This window comes from Mauremys reevesii, linkage group 6 (genome assembly GCF_016161935.1).
Source record: "Mauremys reevesii isolate NIE-2019 linkage group 6, ASM1616193v1, whole genome shotgun sequence".
Classification (NCBI taxonomy): Eukaryota; Metazoa; Chordata; order Testudines; family Geoemydidae; genus Mauremys; species Mauremys reevesii.
This window is the reverse complement of record NC_052628.1, coordinates 73,342,011-73,362,785: the sequence shown is the minus strand read 5'-3', so window position 1 is coordinate 73,362,785 and position 20,775 is coordinate 73,342,011. Positions and strand designations below refer to the sequence as shown.

At 40.8% G+C, this 20,775-nt stretch overlaps 1 protein-coding gene across 5 annotated transcripts in view; it reads right to left on the bottom strand.

Moving 5' to 3' along the window:
- PRDM6 (PR/SET domain 6) overlaps positions 1 to 20,775 on the bottom strand; it is a 132,452-nt gene that overhangs the window by 93,021 nt on the left and 18,656 nt on the right. For 3 of the 5 annotated variants that reach the window (XM_039543106.1, XM_039543103.1, XM_039543107.1), the window contains exons 2-4: positions 11,148 to 11,285; positions 9,433 to 9,503; positions 282 to 556 (exon numbers count right to left, since the gene is read on the bottom strand). The gene's annotated coding sequence lies outside the window, so the exon portion shown is untranslated. The remainder of the gene's footprint in view (positions 1 to 281; positions 557 to 9,432; positions 9,504 to 11,147; positions 11,286 to 20,775) is intronic. The other 2 variants (XM_039543104.1, XM_039543105.1) reach the window with 1 other exon arrangement.

Sequence of the window (20,775 nt, the reverse complement as noted above, 5' to 3'; positions counted from 1 at the left end):
CCCCCACCCCGGTGCATTTTTACCACCCACCACCAACCCCAAAGTTCACTTTATAGAAAGGCTGTGAGGAAAAACGATTCTGTATTTCGAGGTCTGTATGTATGAGAAAAAACAATCGCTCAGCGGCATCCCTGAGCGAACTCGGCACAGTCAGCCACAACTGCAGATCGCGGCCTCGGAAGAGGAAGAAACCCCAAACAAACATCGGAAGAGCCTTCCACAGCTCCCCTGGTATACCCGATCCAGAGCCCAGAGCCGGGCATGGCATGGCTCCCCCTTACCTGAGTCTTTCTACTGGCTTTACGGGTGTGTCTGTGCTGTGTGTACAGCCCTGGGAGATCACAAGTCGTACGAGGTTTAAGAAGGGGACTTTTTTGTTATCCCTCGACAACACGAGCTTCCAGGTAGCGGCTGGAAGGGATAAACCTGGTGAGAGCCGAGCAGCCGGGCTCCCTCTGCTGTGGCTGAGTATTTCAGGCGCGTCCGGGCTCCTCTGGCAGACTCTGCGCTGGACACGTGGGCTTTACGACAGCACAAAATACAGTGTGTGGTGTGTCTGAGAGAGAGGGAGGGAGAGAGACAGAGGGGAGGGAGCGGGAGGTTAACCATGGGTCTAAACACAGAGCCCCCTTTTTGGCAGCCTCCCGCACTTTGTTCCTGGTTTCATTCTTAAAGATCTCCCCATTCCCTAAACTGGGGAGTTCGGGTACTCAAAGCAGTTCTGTTTCCATTAGCCCATACATAGGAAACGGTGGCTAAGAGGGACTTCTGGGGTGTTCAGACTTGTCCTGCTTAGTCGCTAAGGCAGGACTACGAAGTGTAAAGTTTTACTTGTTTGCTATGGGTTTGTCAAACGACAGCATCTTGAACGAGAAAGCGGGACTGCTCGAAGGGACCTGTATAGTAGGCGGTGTTCCTTTCAGTGCAGGTTTACACTAAGACAGCTTTAGACAGAAGAGTTTAGACAGCTTCAAACTCTTCCCTGTAGTTCGGTGTGCTCAGGTTGGACTCTTTTATAGGTCAGTTTCCTATGACACTTTCATTTGATCCCCTTCATGTATTTGACCTTTGATTTACATTTTGCTTTTATCCTGCAGATGCTACGGTGTATTTTGATTCGCTTCCTTGTTCGTTTCCTTATTCATTGTTCCCCTTTCTCTGCTTTCCTGGTGCACATCTGGTCGCATACACTCCTTTTTTACATTTCTCAGTATCATTTACCTTCTGTTCTCCATGGCTACTTTAATAAGATCCATTTCAAGAGTTCCCAGGATAGATGGAGAAACCCGCTGTTTTCAATCTGCTCTACTTCTGCCTTAGTTCTCTCTGGACTCGAGAGTTAGCGCGTTCATACTCCAGAAAATCTCTACGTACTCTAGTGCACCACACAAACCAAAGTTTAGGTAGTCAAGACGTAGCCTCCTGTGCTAAACGTCTACTCTTTAACTACATTTTTTTTCCTTGCTCGAAATTCAGGACCACAAGGTTGGCTATTTGCCGTGTAATTACTGAGAAATTTCATGTATCACTTACTTAAGATCAAGTTTCTTCAAGCTCTTTTTCATATTGCATGAAATAATAGAAAAGGGATATAATTTGTCCTATACAATATATACTTATCCAAACATATACATTTAATATAAAATGTTCAGATCAAAATACCTATCAAATTTAACAATATAATTCATATTGTTCTATTTCATTTTGACGTTATACACACACTATATTCTCTCTCTCTCTCTCGTCTCAGTATTTAAACAATTAATGACATTTCTCTTCAACTTTCTACTTATTTCTTTCCCACCCGTTCATTCTTGCAGAGCCTGGGAAAGCTGCTGTTTAGATTTTGTCTGTGTCTAAGGCAGGACATTTTAACACAAATTTGAACAGAGCTGGGACAAAAAAATGTTTTGACTGGCGTCATTTTGACAAGGTCATTCGTCATGTGCTGTATAGATTGATAACACCTAAGTTAAGGCAAACACAACTAGGGGGAAAGAACTGATTTTATGGGATATTAAGCTAGCCATAAAAAACTCCACTGTTTTTGATCAATTCTATTGTGCCAGTTATAATGAATTCTCAATCCTTTTCCTCTATTAATCTACTTTAAAAAGTTCTGAAATGTTCACAGGAGAAAAGTGTGGCGAGGGAGAGAACCTTTTTTTATCACTTTCTTATTATTGTGTGTATAAAATGTTGATAGATGTGCAGAAGGGCTACAGGTTTTCTTTGTTCTCATTTTAATACTATGCATTATGCTTCGTCAGTTCTTTTCTGGTAAACTTTTTATTTCCTCATTTGTTTTTACATGTATTTTATAAATTCACATTTTTGAATGATGATTGTTTTTATTACGAAATGTCTTTACAAATATTAAATGCGTTTTAATGGCAGCAATCTTTAAACATTCGTTTCACACTCGAAAAACGTGATGAAGTAGTAGGGAAATGCTCACAGCTAATGGGTTTAAGTGTATTGTCAATATCTCCATTTGCCTTGGATTGTTACAGAAATAATGCCTGTAGTTTCATATTAGTAGATTTTTATCTGTTGTTGCAAAACTAGGGCGCACTCATACTCGTAATGAGGAAAGTCTCCCTTTGAGTGATCAAGATGGCAGAAGGGGATTTGCAAGGGCACCGAGTAGGTGTTTGAGTCTCCTACAAGAGGATCAGGTTCCTCCCGAGATTTCTGACAAATGCGGGTAGAAAGATCAAATCCAAAATAAACCAGGGTTAAAAAAAGTTGTCCTTTCCCTCCACCCTCTCAGGGCCGGCTGGAGAGCCTGGAAAGTTGGACGCCTAATGCAGCAGGGCTCAGTGGCAGCATTGCAGGCAGATGCTGTAGCTAGACCAGACTGTGGGCCCGATCCTTCTTGCATTGAAATCAATGCGGGAAGGGGGCAGGATCGGGCTCCGTGTCTCTGTCTGGGATTGGAAGGGCTCCTCCGGGAAATATTGCCCGGCTGTCCCTGTCACTCACGCAGAGTCCAGCAATGTCCAGGGGACCAATGAGCCTTGTCGATTGGATTTTTTTTCCAAATGGAAAATAATCCAGTCGGTCTAATTAACTCGATTCACTCTGGAAGACTGGGCAGGCAATTGCTGTTAAACTAAATAACCAGAGGGATCCCAGTGGTACTAAGTCACAGCGCGGTGATAGCTGCTCCCTGCCTCTTCAAGGATGGGGTTAAAGGAGCTGGCTTTGGAAGGGTCACACACTTCTTGCGTTTCTTAGTCATAACCGAGAACACTGCGACACCAGCTCAGCATTTAAAATAACAGATGTGGGGTCTGATAGAGAATTAAGTAAGTGTCAGTCCTGGTCTTACAGTTTAGTGCCAGCTTTGTTTAGCCAAGTCCAACCTCTGGGTTGTGTTTCGGCGTGTCTCTCTGTGTGTGTGTGTGTGTCTTTTTATATCACCCTCCCCCCCCCGCGGCCGCTTGTCTCTGGAGGTTTATTTGTTATTATGTCTTGCTGTAACTTCTGTGTTTACTGAGGCGCGGGGAGAAAAGAGTTTTTAGCCCTCTCCTCCTCTCGCTGGGTTTTTCATTAGTTAGAGGACGAGCACTGAAACAAATCACATTGACCGTTTAGAAACCGATCAAACCTTTATGAAAATGCATCGCTAACGAATCGATTGGTGAATATTTGTTAGGAATTTGTTCAAAAGAAATAAATGAGGGTAAGTGTATTAAATGCAAAGGGGAACACGGTGGTGTTTTTCTTCATTGATTAATGACCTCTAAAATAAAACAAGTAGGAAGAGGAACCAGGATCGATAAATTAACTACCCAAATTCATCATTTTCCCTGGGAATTAAAAAAAAAATCCTTAGCCAGTCTCTCTCTCTCCCCCTCTTTCTCTCTTTGGGGACTGGGTTTTCGGAGGGAGGGGGAACTAAACCCCTTAAAAGGGAGGTGTTGAATCGGGGGAGCCCCTATCTGATATTGTTTGGTACACAATTGAAAAGTTTGCCTTTCATATTAATTAATTCTCCTGATCTGGGGAAGACAAATGGTCGGTTGCTTCTGACAGGAGTCCGATAAAGGATTCAGCAGCTTTCCTTCTTGCCCTAGGCGTCTCCTCATTTCAGTTTTAAGGTCACTCGCGGCTGAGTTAATAATTCATTAATATATAGACATTTATTCAGATGGGATTCACGGACACCACACTCCCTCTTGCATTGCAGCGTTTAGATTTAGTTTCCCTTGAAGAAGAGAAGGGGCTAGAGGAAGGAGACTTTAAACAATAAGTGGACCCGTTCCTACAGCCTATTCTAGCCAAAGATGGGGCATCCAAACCCAAACCGATCCGAGGCAGGAGAATCAGTTGAATCATCCTGCTCGAAACCCCAAGCATTAGGAGGGTAAACCTTACGCTTTGCCTCCTCGCACCTTTGCTTTGGATGGTACCGTCCTGCTCCGTGCCACGCTGTGCTGCGATGGGGAAGGGCTGTACTGTCTGCACTCCCCACCTCCCGAAGGTTTCTTTCAAAACCAAGAATTACGGTTCTGCCTTTCGCGAACCCTTCGCGCCCCCCCCAAATATTACATGCGGGCGAGGCGACCCACAAAGAAAGCAGCGGTAAAGGGAGCAAATTAGAACGGGCCCCGGCACCAGCCAAACTCCCTGCCGTCCCATCTCCGGGGACCAACCAGGGCTCACCATTGTTACTGGCTGTAATACAAAGAACCATACATGGCAAAACATACATAGCGAGGGCTATATTACAACCACTAATGCTCCTGGCACACGACAAGGGGAGGCTCCTGGCAAAGGAGATCCTGGTTCTGGGCACGGGGAGGAAATCCCACTTGTTAAATCCCAAACTCTGCGCGGCATATTCAGCCCTGTATGTCTGCGTCTGCCAATAGCTCGCCCCAGAGGCTCCTCGCTCTGAACACTCCTGAAACACAGACTTGGTTTGGCGCAGCTGCCTTCTGCGCCTGGAAGCAAACAGACTAGTCATTTCTTTACAATACAGTGCAGCACCCTAGAGACCCAAGGGATACTGCAGAGAAACCAGGGAAGTGAGGATGAAGAAAATCAAGTCAGGGTGCAAGTTACAAGTCCAGGGGAAAGAAAGGCAGCTAGGAGGCAGCAACAATTCCAGGACTAATAAAATAGTCCTGCGTGCCTGCTGCTCTCTGAATCAAGCGAGATCCGAACTAATGCTCGGCTCAAGGGAGGGAAGCTGGGGGCTGTACGACCCGCGGAGAGCTCACAGGTCTGCCCACGGTGTGGTGTGTGCTTTGGTGACATGTAGCTGCTGCTGAGGGACAGAAACCCAAGAGGGCGCCCGTCCTTCCCGCCCTGGGCAGCACTGGGGCTAGGCGGCCCTGGGGTTCTTCCCACACAGACCATGGAACCTGGCAGCTCCAAGCCCCAGCTCCCCAGAGCTACAGAAGAAAGGCACATCTAGGGAAGGGGTTGTCTGACCCCCGCACCTCAGGCTTTGAGATGCTTTGCAGCAGGACTCTCCTGAAAGACAACAGATGGTCTAGATTGATACACTGATCCTAAGGTCCCCTTTGCCTTTGTTTCCAAGCACATATCACCAGCCTAAGCTGGTCTCCTCCCTCACATCCAAACACTTCAAATTTCATACCATTGCCAGCTTTGACCTTCCTCTCTCCCCTCAGTGCCCGCAAGGTGGGCAGAACAGAAGAGGCCACAAGCTGCCTCCAAGAGATCAGGAGGGGACAAGGGCAATGATGAGCTGCCAAAATCTTAACAACCGGTTCCCTATAAGAAGTTCTGATTTAAGGGATGTTCCACAGTATGTATTTTTTGCACCTTTCTCCATAAGAAATGGCAATGCATTGAGTCATTGGGAGTCATACTTAACAATAAAAAAAACATTTGTACATGTTTATTACAATAACCCCTCCTCCCCAATAATTGGGAGGTAGCTGCTGTTTATGTTTTTCTTACACCCGACAAAACGCTGCGCTCCTGCCGTTCGGCCCACCGGTTCTGAGCAGGAGGCGCTCAGACCGAGAGACATCTTCATGGGGCTGCGGGCCCCTGCAGGGCCTGGGGCAAATTGCCCCACTTGCCCCCATCCAGGCAGCTCAGGTGGGGGACAGGACAGTCCCGCGGGGTGGATGTGGCTTGCGAACCGGAGTTGTTTGCCCACCTGCCCCTTAACAGCCAGTTCTACACCGCATTTAATGGTAAATTCTCAGAATGGATAGGGGTAACTAGTGGTGTTCCCCAAGGGTCAGTCCTAGGACCAATCCTATTCAACTTATTCATAAAAGATCTGGAGAAAGGGGTAAACAGTGAGGTGGCAAAGTTTGCAGATGATACTAAACTGCTCAAGATAGTTAAGATCAAAGCAGACTGTGAAGAACTTCAAAAAGACCTCTCAAAACTAAGTGATTGGGCAACAAAATGGAAAATGAAATTCAATGTGGATAAATGTAAAGTAATGCACATTGGAAAAAATAACCCCAACTATACATACAATATGATGGGGGCTAATTTAGCTACAACAAATCAGGAAAAAAAGATCTTGGAGTCATCGTGGATAGTTTTCTGAAGATGCCCACGCAGTGTGCAGAGGCGGTCAAAAAAGCTCACAGGATGTTAGGAATCATTAAAAAGGGGATAGAGAATAAGACTGAGAATATATTATTGCCCTTATATAAATCGATGGTACACCCACATCTCGAATACTGCGTACAGATGTGGTCTCCTCATCTCAAAAAAGATATACTGGCATTAGAAAAGGTTCAGAGAAGGGCAACTAAAATGATTAGGGGTTTGGAACAGGTCCCATATGAGGAGAGATTAAAGAGGCTAGACTTTTCAGCTTGGAAAAGAGGAGACTAAGGGGGGATATGATAGAGGTATATAAAATCATGAGTGATGTGGAGAAAGTGAATAAGGAAAAGTTATTTACTTATTCCCATAATACAAGAACTAGGGGTCACCAAATGAAATTAATAGGCAGCAGGTTTAAAACAAATAAAAGGAAGTTCTTCTTCACGCAGCGCACAGTCATCTTGTGGAACTCCTTGCCTGAGGAGATTGTGAAGGCTAGGACTATAACAGCGTTTAAAAGAGAACTGGATAAATTCATGGAGGTTAAGTCCATTAATGGCTATTAGCCAGGATGGGTAAGGAATGGTGTCCCTAGACTCTGTCAGAGGGTAGAGATGGATGGCATGAGAGAGAGATCACTTGATCATTACCTGTTAGGTTCACTCCCTCTGGGGCACCTGGCATTGGCCACTGTCGATAGACAGGATACTGGGCTAGATGGACCCTTGGTCTAACCCAGTACGGCTGTTCTTATGTTCTTACCGGCGTCTAATTTTAGCAACCGCTTCTTGCGAACCGGTGGGAACCGGCTCCAGCTCACCACTGGACAAGGGCCCAGCCCACAAGACAAGGCACTGTCAGAGCGCTAAGGATTGCAGTGCGGTGTCAGGGCAGCTGGTGAAGTAGCCTCTCTCCCACTCATCCTAGACTAAGTAAATAGTGGTTTTCCAGCAGGTTAATCAACAATGGATCCAGGATTCTCTCCATCCTTGTCCAGCACCACAGCAACTCCAGGTAGACAATGACATCCTGGTCAACCCCATACTAGAATTGTCACCTCAAGGGATAGGAGGATAGTTTAGTTCTGTATTCACACACCCATTAGGTTACTCAGGTCTCTTCCGAGACTGTCAAAACATGTCACTTGTGAGCCTTTCTTTTTGGTGGCCTAGACAACACCTGTCCTTGGAACTAGACTGAGACTATGAAATAATTTGACAACAGTCACCAAACAGATGCCAGACAAGTAATGATTTTTCACCACTATTGACCTGATATTGATGTGAACCAGTGACCTTAAAGGTGAAAGGTTCTGTAGCCTATTACCAATTCCCTGAGACAACCAGTCCTTGTAAGACATAGGTTAAAATATTTGTGTCCACCACCAAAACAAAATCTACTCTTAGTAAATGCCTATCATGAGTACCAATAGTCAAATTAGAAAGCGAAGTGTTCAGCTGTAAAAAGATAAACACTTCAAATCAGAAGAGTTAGGAGTTAACCAAGCCAAATTAAGGCTAATTTGACCCCTCTTTCAGTTCATAATCCTCATATGAGCTCTGAACTGGGAAAGACAGAACAAATTATCCTTTGAAATAGAAGAAAGACACTTGGGAAAGAAAGAACCTTGGGAATTTACAGAAATTTTTTTTTATTTATTTTTATTTTTTGGCAAAGGCAGGTTCTAATATTGTTCCATAAACACAATGGAAACTTAACAAGAAAAGCAATGAAAAAGTTATAGGTAAGGACTACATTATTCACACAAAGTGTGTTCCATATTTCACACTATATGCATCTGAAACACATAATAAAATTAGTTTATTTACTGACCCAAATTTTCAAGAGTGGTTATGGATTTGGGGCACCTGGATTTTTGGGTGTGCTATTTTAAAATCCTTTAAGGCACTTGATTTTCAGAACGTGCCAAGCACCAACACTGTCCTTTTAAAAAAGGTCCTTTTAAATTGACTCAATTAGAAAATTTAATCCACCGTGTGAAGGGTACTTCAAATAGCAATAGAAACAGGTGAGAAGGTTTTCCCTATATTTTAGCTAAAAAAATGTTTTCATAAGTCAGACATCTATGAAAATGACTGTTTGTATGTGATATTAAAATGACAAGGTCAATGTTTGATGCTGTCAGGAGAATACCGTGGTTTCTGCATTACAGTTGGTCCTGTACAGACAGTAATAAAAAGGGTCTTTTTCTGTTTTAGCTTGAAGTCATAATCATGTGTGGATGTTATTTAACAAAAATCTCACACTTCATATTTCTCACTTTACAACTGCTTTTTTACAATAACATCACACACTTGCTTACTCACCAGCTTGTTACTAGGTCTATAGTATGAATATTTAAAAAAAATCATTAAAAATTTAAGCTGGTGAAAGGAAACAGATTGACAACTCTGGAGACTGAAGTTTTTCTTGCTCTTCAGGTCAGGAACCCTATCTTCCTTGTCTTTATACGGTGTTTTAATAGGCTGGTAGTGTATGTTTGAAACATCCCACACTGCTAACAGGTTTGGATTCTGTGGGAAGAGGCTAAGTGGGTTCTGCTTACCTACTCAGACAAGTAACTCATTATCCGCTCTGGATATATGGGATTGTCTACATCTGGAAATATACTGATATTACCCATATAAGACTTATACCAAATAAGCCACATTCCAGAATAAGAGCGTCCACACAGGAAGTTACTGATTTTAAGGGGGGCAGTTCACCCTTCATGGCAAGCTTTGTAATAATTTCCTATTTTAAAGGTCCCATCTTGCAGCCCTTATCCTTATGCATGCATAACTCCCACTGAAATCAATAGTTCTGATGGTGTATGTAATTATGTAACTTATCCCTTTCCCTCCCTACATACTGTACCTTCTACATTTTACAGGTCTCTCCATTTTTGTAGTGTTCAGCAGCCATTTTGTTTTCAGAATTCCTGCACCCTGAAACGGAGAATACACACTTTCTGATTTCATGCAGAGACTTCCCTTTTGTTCCTTCTTGGTTTCCTAAGTCAAAATAAAAAGTCATTTTAGACTTGAGCACAAATGAACTTTGTGTATAGAACACAACAGTTCTTCTGCCTTCAGCTTCAACAGCACCTTCAAAATGTTTCGACAGCCACTATGCAGCCTGGGGGAAGATTCAGGGTCCCTGTACTCTCAGCTAGGCACACAGCTTGGAAGTCAGGCTGTGCACTGAATTACTGCATTTGGACAATACTGCACAGTACTTTGAAAACTAACTATAATGGAGCTAAGAAAATCTTGTTTTATATCATTTTAATGAAAACTCTGTGAAAGTTTAAAGTCTGCAATTTAACTCAGAAAAAAACTATGTAAAAGTCAACATATTTCTTAGTAATTTATTTAGCTGTATCACACTGAAATATGTAAAAGGGTCATGGAGCTCAAAAGGGCCAGCATACATTTATCTTCTCTGTGGGCCAAATCCTATGGGTTCTTACACACAGAGAGAGCTTTATACACCTCATATAGTCCCACTGAAGTTAACTATTAACCTGTATAAAGTTAAGCATGTCCAGAAATGTTTGCAGGATCAGAGCCTACATTTGTTTGGGGGAGCAGGGGAAAGTATTTCCAGACTACCATTGGGAAACACTGCCTGGCAAAAGATACTCATTTCACAGTGGAAGTGCTGTAAATAAAATTAAGAGTTAATCCTATAGGTCTCACTGCATCTGGAAGTAGTGCTGATTACCTGTCTCACTTCAAGTGAATTATTAAAGTATATACCTCTGTTGTAACCAAACGTGTCTCTCTCTGCTCCTTCCTGCTGGCTGGACTACAACACCCACATTCCTCCCTCTTTCTACTTCATTCTTCCCCCTACCTCAGTCCATGAGTTCTACCTCAAACTGAGACCCCCCTCCCCACCTGTTCTTCAAGACTGAGTGACAGGGTTTTCTGCCTCTCTGGGCACTGTGCCCTCTCCTCCTCATGTTGCCTATTAGAAGTGTTCATCTTAGGCCAAAATAATCACATACACACCCAGCAAGCATATCACAGAAGGAATGAAACAGGACATCACGGAGATAAACAATCCTACAGAAGTATATTAATGAGCAAACTAAAGCCTGAAAATTAAAACAGAACTTTTGCTATTTCCCTATAGTATTTTTGGTAATTATTGCACAAGTGTTCGGTTCCTGCAACGTTGTCAAGGAAAGTAATATTTTCTCTCATTTTATTTTAATCAAATATTTGCTATAATTCTTTACATAGCCAAATATTTCCTAAAAATAAACCAGAATCACTGGGTAATGGGAGAAAAATTAGACCCAGTGCAAGCAGTGCAACTCCATGGTCTGCAACATATAGTACCTACACTTCAAATCTGAGAGTGTAAATCAGATACAGTAGTTGGACATGCAAGTGCTAAAATACACACTTGCAACCAGGGAAGTTGGGTCTAAAACCAGCCAAGGGATTTTTTTTCTTTTTATTCAGGCAAAATTCCCAGTGTATCACCAGCACTGAAGCTAATAATACAAATGGCACCTGTTTCCACACCAGGTCCAGATATGCTAAATCTGGAGAGAGACAGAGAGAGGAAAGCTGTAGTACCAAGTCAGGCCCAGGGATGCTGTTGCTCAAAGTATGTATGGGCAGTGTGAGCAAGTGGAATGGATCAGTTGGCTCTTCAGTGAAGTTTTTCAGCAACTTTCCTCCTGGGGGTTTTATTCCTGATGTCTTCTGAGTGAACTGTTTACAACAAAAGAACCAAAACAGTTTACATAACCTACGTTACCCAGCATGGGCTAGAACCCAGTCTGCAACAACTGGCTGTGGAGTTCTGCCTTCTCTCCTTCTAACTACCAAGAGACTGTTTTTTAGTTTCTTGTTTCCCTTCTGACAACCAGACTGGTCTTATTACTTCACTCTGTGTAGCTTTGCAAAATCTGCACAATGAGCTAACTTCCTTGTCTGGAGAAAACAAATAGGTCTTCTGTACCTTGTCATAGGCAGTTACCCTTTACCCACCTGAGCAGACACATAAAAAAAGAACTAATCTGCAACCCAGAGCACTCAGCGTACCAATATTTTGTTGACTATTCTGCATTTTGGCTGAAAGGGGCTAGTTGTTCTGCTGAACTGCCAAAGTAAGTGATGTCCCATAGGAGAATGGAAGAGGGACAGCTGGGTTGGTAAAAGAAAAAGACAGAGCTCTTCCCATTGCAAACACTCTACAACCTAGGGAACATGCACTGAACTGGGAGCTAGGAGACCATGAATTCAAGTCTCAACTCTGCTGTTCATATTTTTATGCACTTCATAGCCTTTATTATTTAGCAAAACCTCCCATCTGATCCTAGAAAGAAGTCATATATATGTTCCATATTGTAATTAGTTGAGTGGCTGCACAAGATCACTTCAAGCAAAGCTAGGAATATAATCCAGGTCTTTAATATAGCAGATTAAAGCCTCTTCCATTTAGCCACACTATCTTTCAGAGTGAATGTGTACCAAATTTATGTGCTTGGCTATAACCATTGCTGTAACCATTAGACCACAGTTCCCTCCCAGAGTCAGGAATAGAAAACAGAGTTTCTGTTCCCTTACATTTTACTACTGCCTAGTAAATAGCTATGTAACCCACTGGCAAAATATGTGTCATGCCTCCCTCCAGTGGCTGGTCCATAAAGAGGATAACAGTTAATTTTTTTAGTTTAAGTGGTGGGAAACCTATGCTGGAGTTCTGCAAGTCCAGGATTCAAACCTGATGACCACTCTGGCGGATGGTGGGGGTCTGTGTGGTTGCATAATATAAAATATGTTTTTCCAGTTTTCATTTTAAATTGGTTTAATTCAAAATTTGAGAAAAACACCCTCAGAAAAGGTTTCATAGTTAAAAACCATTATAATCTGTCATTTCTGTGGTAACATGACAAAACACAGGTGTTCCATATTTTGGTCATTTGATATAAATTTTGATTTGTTGTGTAACACACTGGCAAATTTGCAGGTTAAGATGTATACTGCAATCTGTTGAACTAAAAAAAGAGATGTGAATAAAAAGGAATCACTCACTGGGCTACTTTCCCCCATACCCAACACGAAAGACATTTGGACATTAAACATATGTAAGAAGAGAAATCTTGTCAAAGATAGCATGTTTGGCTACTATTTTAAAATGTGGCTATTGCTACTATGCTATAATTTAATTAACTCTAAATCCTGTATGAACTGGATTCTCAACCTGGGAAACAGTATTTTCCCATTCACTTCAGCATACACTTACAGATCCATACCTACAACAGACCTGGACTAATGTGATCTGAACACTTGGCCTTATCCGGCCGAGTGCTGAGTATGATTTGGTCATTGTACCACAAAAACTAAATTATGAGCATGTTGAGAGCAACAGTGTATGCATGTAATATAATATGGCACTGTACTTAGGTTCTTGAGTATGTTTATAGGAACTTTGGAATCCATTTCTGCTTAATAGAAGAATAATTAATATGTCTGAGAACTGGGAAAATGTGGTCAGATCTAGCAGTTCTAGAAAGCATGTTCTTTAATGGTGGAAATAAAGATGCTCAGTTAATTACACTCAAGCTTACTTAGTATCAACCACTTAATGGAAAACTTCACATTACATTGAAAATGTTTCTAAACCATTTTGCACTAAATCAGTACAATTGTATCTGATTAATATCAAGAGTTATTAAAGTATGGTTGGAAAAATAACCATGTAAAAATGGTGGCATCTAACATATTTACTGCCTGTGTGTACTGAGTCAGAGCGGCTTTTCCTTCTTTTTTTGTTTGTGTGTGACTAAACTACATTTTTACAATTCAATTCCTCTTCGGTGTGCAGAGTCAACACAGCTGTGGAAGAATAAACTGGATTCTCTTCTGGTTTGTGCATCATAAAAGAGATCTGTTAGCTACATTTGAATTATTGAATCTTTACTACATGTGATAATGTGCAATCAGAAAAAAACACTTTCAGATTGCAGGTTGGGTTTGAAGGACTGGCACTAAATCAAAACCATCACTTTATTTTCAAACAGAGCAAATTTAATATAGAACATCGAGAGAATGGAAGGGAACATGGAACCCTCATTATGTTATTTTTACAGTCATTTTAAAAAAAATCACATTTTAAGCATTTTCCCATTTAATGTCAATTGAAAAATCTGTATTTATTTCTCCAAATAACACACAATGTTAATTATTGCACTCAGCACAAGTATCTTCTCAATTACCTACACTAATATTATTTTATGTATTCAGCCTAGAATCATGGGTTGCATGTAAAACAATAGCGCAAGAAGATTGGAATTATGACTTCATTTTTTTTAACTTTAAAAAATTGGAAGGCAATGTCTCCACTTTGGTGATTTCATTTTCAGCTTGATAAAAGTTAGATCACTTATTGGAATATTCCAGATAATTTCAGAATATTCTGGCAAACTGATGTTGACATTAAGAGGGGTTCACATTTAAAATAATCTAATCTTCAAAGAGGAATGAATCAGTATTTTGGCAGTCCTTTCAAAAAAGCACAGCTCTAACTAAATCCTAACGTAACCAAAAAGAAATCTAAAAATATTACCTATGCAAAGTCTACAGCATAATAAATGTTAAAAAATAGCACTTAATGGGACAGGAATACCTAGGTCAGCCTAAAATAATCTATGAAGAATGCAAATAGGAAATTAGCTGCACTTTGTTTCTGGAACCAAGGATGCAACAATTTAGCTTTCTATGTCTCTGTGAGGAGAGCTGAGTGAAAAAAAACAATGCTAATAGAAACAGCCTGGGAAGAGGGACAGATTTGTTACCTGCATACCAAAGCAGAAACAGCAAACTGTGTAGTATCAGAGTACATCATGAGGCAAATACAAGCCAGTAAAAAACACACTTCAAAGAATGTGACCTGCAACAGAACTTTGAAGAATATGTAAGACTTGGATTGAGGTAGACACAAATGGTCCTACTAAAAAGAATTATATTGTGTATCGACAGCTCAGAGAAAAACCATGCCACTAAGTATATATGAGACTGTTGAAGGGTGATTCAATGGACAGAGCATGAGACTGAGAGTCAGGAATTTGGATAGTGTTCCAGCTCTGCCACTGACTCAATGAGTGGCCTTGGGCATGTTCTCTGTGACTCAACTTTCCCATTTATAACATGGAGAAAGTGGTACTTAACCATTTTTGTAAAATGCTTTGATATCCATGGATGAAAAATCTCATGGGCTAGATATTAATTACTATTATGATTAGTTTTATTTGTAGTATGGTGAATTAACCTATGTATTTTCTTGTAAGAGAGGATTATTAATCTTCAGACAACTGATATTACACAGACTCCTGTAATATCTGATTTTTGTAATTGTTCCTTATAATGTTGTCCACTTTATCCTACATTGTGTGCAGATTCTCTCTCTCTGTGAGAGAGATAATATATGTATACTAGACTCAACAAAAAGAAAATTAAATCATTCTTGGTTTCCAAGAGACCCAATATTATGATCAAAATAATGTCAAAGGAAGTAGAAAGGTCAAGCAGCAGCAGCAGCAAAAAATTCATCAACCATTGTCTGAAGATCAAAATAAACTCTTAAGAGGGGTGTTTCAAAGTACAGAGGACAAAATCCAGACTACAAAGAAGCCAAGACATTTTGATTTAAAAGATATTGCCACAGTTGCAATGTGTTATTATCACTGAGAAAAAGTGAAGTCTGACTCTTGGATGGCAACTCATTGGGACTTCTATTAGTAAGATTTTTTCTTTAAAACTGGATTGATAATAGTTATTTTATGACATTATTAAACTCCCCACCAACAAATTGAGATTAACAATCAAGAACCCAGAGGGATTAGTGAGTGAAGAAAAACCATAACTATTTACATCAGAGATTTGGCAAAGCATAATAGAGCCCTGGGGTGTTAGAGCATAAAATGCTGAAAGTACTTGTGGTTTGAGAATTGTGACAAATTCAGTATTTGGGATTACAGAACTGTTAGTGTTGGCAGTGTCATTGGAGGGCAGCTGACTCTCAGTGATCTTAATTTTGTTCTCAATGCAGAATGTGAACAGTTCATAAAGTTCTGATGATGGAGGAAGAGCCAGATTAGACAGTTTCCCTGCAATAAAAAGTTACAAGAGAGCAGGGCAGTCTGCCCGTTCTGCAATTAAGTTGGAATAGTAAGCAGATCTGGCTTATTTCAAAGCATCTCTGTATGCATTTATATGGTCCAAACCTGTAAGTGTACATGAAGTCAAGAAGTCCTCAAACAGTATTTAACTTATGGCCTATAACCTTCACATTTTAAAGGTCCCTATTGTACCAAGGAGCACATGAGAGTAATGGCAAGGGCAATTACAGGTGTAGTTAGTGTCAATTATTTAAGAAAATGAGGAATTTCACTTGGTTGGGCAGTAATAGAAGCAAAGATTCTATTCATGTGGTGGACCACTGTGTTCAGTTAACAAGGAATATAAGGTATATAAGGTATACTGTATATAAAGTTCTGAGGTCCTTACTCACGTTTTACTCAGATTTTATTCAATAAAGGCCTCCAGGTTTGGTCAAGAGTGAACAACTGAAAGTGCAGGTAACAAAGTTAATTGTATTTTGCACTTAAATAGCAATTTTTTTTTTATCTCCATAGCACTTTACAAATATAAATGGATCCTCAAACTGCTCCCCACCAGATGGGGAAAGTGATATGTAGGCTTCAAGCTTGTAAGCATTATAGCATATGTTTGACTTTGTGGACATGAATATTCCCCCTGAAGTCAATGGAACTACTCAGATGTGCATAAATGTGTATGTAAATGTTTGCAGTTTTGGAGCCTAAGAGATTTGTCCAAAGCCACAGAAGGAGTCAATGTGAGTAGCATGATTAGAACTCTGAATTCATGACCCTGATTCTCTTGCTTTAACTGTTAAACTTTACCCCTCTCTTTTACAATCAATTGTAAATAGAGATTAGATTATCAGAAAAAAAACAACCTCAGACAAACAAAAGTGGTGAATATTACATTTACTAGCAACTAACAGGGGTAGGCAACCTATGGCACACGTGCCGAAGGCGGCACACAAGCTGATTTTCAGTGGCACTCACACTGCCCAGATCCTGGCCACCGGTTTGGGGGGCTCTGCAGTTTAATTTCATTTTAAATGAAGCTTCTTAAACATTTTAAAAACCTTATTTACTTTACATACAACAATAGTTTAGTTATAGACTTATAGAAAGAGACCTTCTAAAAACGTTAAAATGTATTACTGGCATGCGAAACCTTAAATTAGAGTGAATAAATGAAGACTTGGCACACCACTTCTGAAAGGTTGCTGATCCCAGAACTAACATCACAATATCTGTAAATTCCTATGGCACTGCTTAAGTAACATAAGTTCAAACAACTTTACTTTGTATAGTGCCTTTCATCCAAATGATCTCAAAACCAGTTAAATAATGTGGGCACAAAATTAAAATTAGCAGGAACGGGAGAAAGAAATTAAGACATACAAGAGAGAAGAGATGTTTTCAGATGAGATAGTCTGAAGGTATTCAAAATAAAATAGAAAATCAATGAGGTGAGAAGGTAAATGAACTGCAGAGTCAATGAGGTGAGAATAGCTCCAGAAAAGCTATTCTTCTTGACAGGAGCTGCAGAGGAGAAGGTTCTTGCAGCAAGAAATTATGTGACTTTTCATACAAGAGATGCATAAACTAGCAGACTGAACAGGAAAGAGGTCTTTTGGGTGGAATAACACAGACCACAAAGAGGAAAGAAGGAATGCATGCCAAAGGGGACTCTCACCAGTGCGCAGTATAGGGGGCAGGAGGCAGGAGGGAGGCACAGGAGAGAGCATCTTTGGGAGGCACAGGATAGCAAGCTTCCCAGCCCAGGGTTGACAGCTTCAGGACAGCAGGGTTGACACTAGCACTTGAAAAGTAGCCACATAGACGGTGCTTTGAAGTTGCAGTTTGGGCTGGTGCTCACACTTTGGCTCCAGGGCGATACTTTCTGTGCTGTGTGTCGGTCCCAAAGAGTTTATGATCTAAATAGATCTTTTAAAAAGTCCCAATAACTTGAGACATTTAAAATTAGACTAGAAACACACTAGAAATGAAGTAATTCTGCACTGGCAGGGAGCTGGACTGTGTGACTTGGGATTGTCTCTTCTCTAGTGTTTGATTCTGCATTTCAGTTGCAGCTGGAATATCTGTTACAGTGTTGAAACAATCATAAAGTTTAAAACTAGATAAGAACAAATTAAAGAGGCAATACAAATAGATCATGAAAAGGCATACTGCCAAAATGATTCCAACACCATAGATGTATCTCTTTCTATCCCAAGGGACACTACACTCCATAGGGGAGTGAGGCAGGATCCACGACCCCACGATATTCTGTGGCTATTCTGGCTTTGATGTGGCACCTGCACAGGGTTAACCATAACAGTTATCTGTGAATTTATGAAGCTCATTCAGAAGAGATGGGGCATAACAGCTTCAACTAAAGGTGTGAGTGAAAGGAACTGACTGGGCATCTTACCTTATTATGTGCTGGCAATAGCCATAGAATGAACTGCAGCATTCAGACTTGTTTCTCTTTTTTATAAATTTCACTGTGGAAAGTCAAACCAGTCCAGAAATGAATCAATTTCCTTTGCCTGTGCCCTTAAATTTGATGAATAGAGCCTTTGGTTAAAGCCACTGAAAGTCCTATTCATGGCAGCTAGATCACTGAGTATAACGTTGTTCTTGGACCTACTTCTGAAAATAGGAATGGTAAAGATTTGGGCGTCAAATGGTGTGTTGCAAAATGTTTTTCAAATTGTCTCCAAATTCATATTGGCTTTGTCTTGTTCATCTTACACTTTTTTCCATGTTAATAAGTATCAGAGACTTCAGTTTACTGTTGCATAAAGAGAATAAAATGTTGCTGCTGGCCCCTATTTTATGAAACTCTCTGAGAAATTCACTTCACCATTCAATGGCTTCAGAGACAATTTTCATAAGATTGAAGGCAATACAGATATGTTAGTAGCCCGCCTGCCCCTGCTTGTGGATGGAGCAGATAGCGTTGTGGAGGATACTGGAAAATTCCACTATTATGGGTTTTATAATTAGAAAAGCCCTCAAAGCACCAAAAATTCAACCCTTAGCAAAGATTTAAGTTAGTGGTACAATCCCAAAATTAGAAAAGCCCTCAAAGCACCAAAAATTCAACCCTTAGCAAAGATTTAAGTTAGTGGTACAATCCCAAAATTAGAGGATTACAGTGTTAGCTACAAGATGGGTTCCCCTATCATTCATATCTCAACAACAGAAAAGATGAAGGGAATGCCACAAAGAGGGACTTTGAGGTGAAAAGCAGAGGGAGACAAGAGAGTAGATCTGACTGTATGAACTCTGAGTGCATAAGTACAGCCATATTCTTGAGCTCAACCACCTGAACATTTTGATAACAACAGCACTGCCAACACTTAACATTTGCATAGTGCTTTATCATTTCAGTTCAGTGCTTTCCAATGTTGGGGGAATGTTCTCCCATACCCCCCAGGACACCTACCACACTAGTCTAGGGACAGAGCGAGAGAGTAGTTATGTTGGGAAAAAAAGATGATCCTGAATGCACTGTGAACTTCCATTGCAAATGTGTTTCTGTGGCTAAAGGAACCTACCTTTTCCCTCTGCTCTTTCAGCAGTCCCTAATATAGCTGGTCAAAGGAGCAGCTCATGTCCACAGGCAGAATAGGCTTAGGGAACAACTTGCTGGCTCTAGTCTCTTGCAACATACAAGTAGGATGGACACTCTGACAATGAATGGCAGGTAGCCTCCTGCAGCAGAACAACTAGGGTAGGGGAGCAAAAGTGAATAAAGAGATAAAGCAGAGGGAAAACAAATGAAATATACACAAGATGAGAAGGAAAAAAACCTAAGACACAACAGGAAAGGAGAGAATGGCCAGAAACAAGTGGAAATGCAACAATAGCAGTGGTATTTAGGACAAGGAGATCCCAATTGTTCTAGCTAACACAGGGGTATCTAACAAAAATGTTTGGGAATTATGCTGTTACATTATTTTAATGAATCCTCTTCACAACATTTTTGACAGGAAAGTATAAAGCATTATTCTGCCCATCTTATGGAGGAGAAGCAGGCACAGAAAGGAACATACTGAGCAATCATAGAGCTGGGATTAGAATTCAGGACCACCTAACTGTCCATCCATTCTTCAGTCCACTGGAACATAAGCGAAATCTCAACAACCCAAATCCAGCAGTCCGTCCTCAAGCCAAACTCCCACCGCAGCCATCAGGAAAATGGCCAAAGCAAGAAGTGAGTAAGGACTGTAGGAACTTGTTCTCATCAAGATTATTTACTGTCTTATCCTCTACTAACATCAGGAGACTAATGGAAATAAGATGCCATTGTTAAAGGGGAGTCTGAAGAAGACTCTATGACAATTAAATATCTCCCCTCCCAGTCTGTATTCACCTCAAATACCTGAAGTTGAAGTATTTTGTGCACAAAGGGCCTGACCCAAAGCCCAATGAAGTCAAAAGGAAACTTTCCATTGACTTGAATGGGCTGTGGATGAAACACTGTTATGACAGTCCTACCATTGGAGATAAGCTTGATTAACAAAACTATGACACCTTTTATTCTGTTGCTTTCTTGCTGACTAGGTCTTCCCTGTTAGAAACAGTTACAAAAAGACGCAGTGAGACTACACTCATAAAGGGGAAAGCGATCAGAAAGAAACATCAGCACTCCAAACCAAGCTTGGCTTCCATATAGGGTGACCAGAAAGCAGAAAACAGAAAAAAATAAGTCAAATAAATAAAAAAACTATAATCAGTTACAAATTTATAAACAAAAGAGGGCGATGCCTACCTAATTCATGTCTGTAACTCCCATAAATAAGCAGCATTTCCAGAATTACCCCAACCATACCCCACTAAAAAGTCTTTAAAACAAACAATGAGCCAGTTTTCCCCTTAAAGAAAATATCTTACACATATCCAGTAACAATTAGAATTTGAATAAAAACTGGATTTTATGTCAGCCCCTACAGTCCTTACCCTTCCTGGAGTCAATGGATTTGGCCCACTGTGATTTTCCCTAGTCATCTGGAAACATTCTCTTTTTAAAATGAAAACAAGAAATAAAAGAAAGCATTAAAATATTTCATTATGCACATTTGGGACCTCTC